Consider the following 2,355-nt stretch of genomic DNA (forward strand, 5'->3'; position numbering starts at 1 on the left):
AAGTTTAATACAAACATGTCTTCTTAATGTTAATCGAATTATACACTTTAATGGGATTGTATCGGATTGATATCTTTTCCTCCTTTCTAACTGTAATTAGCAAACGCCTCAAAGAACATTTAACTGATAGCAGTAAACTACTTCAACTAAAAAACGGTTTAGTAGATTTTTAAAATGTTTGCCGTTGTTTTGAATTGCACTGCAGCAGCGGTAGGTATTGGATCAAATGTTGAAGGCTAAATATCACTTGTTTAAATTTGTCATTGACTTTCCCTATGATTTTAGGTATTTGCAACCGTGGTTATGATTGCCCAGACACGCAGCACAAGTAATTGTAATCATTTTTTTGATTAGTCTTTAACCCGGCTTGTAGTTACAAAATGGGTTTCCACCCTAATGTTTGATAAGGGAGGATAAAGAGGACGCCATGTGAACGGTAGAAGGAGAGAGAAATTTGCCTATTGTAGGCAAAGTGGTTTTGTCCGATCTCTGCGTGTGTTCGGTAATGTGAGCACATTCCGTCGGGTTGGTGCTGGGCAGCTTGGATGAAGATGTGACACATTCACTCTACAGGCCTGATGTTCCGCTGTCGCCTTCAGATTGACCACTCTGGGCCAAATTACTGATTACAAATCATTCACATACAGGATTTAAAATATATGTACTGAACTGTCCCATTCACACAGAATATGTAGATCCCAAACGGCTGGAAAGTATATTGCCCAGAACCGTTTGCTGAATTAAATCGTCCACTCTGTATTGATAAAACAGCAATCAGCAAGGTGAAGGAAAGGGAGCAGGTTAAACATTAAGTGTAGCTCGAGTACCTCACACAGGTTTGTATTTTATTTTCCAGACCCTGTACATTTTACAGGACAAGCTTCGCTCGACTTTTGTTATTCATTCACACAGCAGTCAGTGGGCTCCTGTTGTAAAGGGGTATCGTCCGCTGTGGAACCGTTTTCTTAATCTGCATACTTGTCAGTGCTAATTTACGGTGTTGACAATGAAAGTGTTCTGGGCACTTGCCATTCAGTGTTTGACTATATCAGTCGAAATTAAAGATGTCTCTTTTTTAAAAAAAAATGAACCAATCCAATGGCGCACAGTGGAGGAGAGAAGACTCACTACATCAGGTAACAGGGATTAAGTGGTGCCATGATTACACCACGAGTATAGGCGCACAAAAATATTGGATAACAAAATTGTATCAGAGAAAAGAAACAGGTGAAATGAATGGTGTTCTCCTTTTGAACGGACCGGGCTTTAGTGGAAAATGACAAAAAGATAATGAGAACAAACGAGAGGGAACGAGAGTCCATGATGTGGATAGGTGGCAATAAAAACTTCCAGCACCCTAGAAAAAAATTTGGAAAGTTTCAGTAGATTGTACATACCCAAAACAGTTCAGCACTTTGGTCCTTTACCGAATGATTATGCCACGGCTCATTAGATGATGGCTCCTTGTTTTTTCGCAAGACCATATTAAAACTGAATAAGGTATGTAATGACAATCCTCCAATTGGGGCATATAAATAATACACGGACAATTTTGTGCAGGTCGAAACCGACCGTTAGCTGTTAACCTAATAAGATGCTCTACACTAAAGAAGCTCCAAAACCAGTTATTATGAGATCTCACCTTCATACATTGTCTCTGTTAATTTACAGAAACAAGTGACAACTTGTCTTACAGATGAGATAGAAAGTAAGGCTCACTTTTTACTTGTGCTTCAAGAATATTGTGATAAATAATCATCACTCGCTATAGATATCAGTTGTGTTCGACATCGAATTTGGCTCGGAAAATACTCTCAACCCCCACCACCTTACACCACTTCCTTCTTGTACATCAATCAATTGATTTCATTTCAAGGTCGAAAACGAAGAAATGCAGGTGATCTCTTCTCGGTCTTTTGGCTAAGATCAAGTGTAGTATCAAGCCCAAGATAGGGTGCAATGCCTTTTCTTGTTAGCTTGGATCCTGTCTGTCTCTCTTGTGGGACCATGAATTGGATTCAATTTGAATTTGGTTTTTGGAGCAAGCAAGGAGATAGATTCGGGCACGCCCGATTCACCCTGCGCATTGACTTTGTAACTTTAAGAATGGAGTAGAAACGAAAAAAAATGTAGGTGTTCAGCTTACCATCTTGGTCTGGAGCTAGTGCTGTTTCTTTCTGTCCTGTGTCTGGACTCGGTTTGTCTCATTGCTTTGAAATTATGTTGTTCAGATTGCTGCTTATGGATCTACAGTTCCATGTGTATTGTCGGGCTGAATTCAAAAAGATTATCTCCCCTTACAGATATAAGATAATTGCTTGTATCAAATGATGGAGAGCTTGGAGTTATATGTGT

General features: G+C 39.4%; 1 pseudogene; it reads left to right on the forward strand.

The window, feature by feature from the left end:
• The first annotated feature begins 1,900 nt into the window (after nt 1-1,900).
• Nucleotides 1,901-2,103, forward strand: LOC145351345 (U2 spliceosomal RNA; annotated as a pseudogene).
• The last annotated feature ends 252 nt before the right edge of the window (nt 2,104-2,355 follow it).

The sequence above is a fragment of the Carcharhinus amblyrhynchos genome, chromosome 1, assembly GCF_965287045.1.
Source record: "Carcharhinus amblyrhynchos chromosome 1, sCarAmb.v2.hapA, whole genome shotgun sequence".
NCBI lineage: Eukaryota > Metazoa > Chordata > Chondrichthyes > Carcharhiniformes > Carcharhinidae > Carcharhinus > Carcharhinus amblyrhynchos.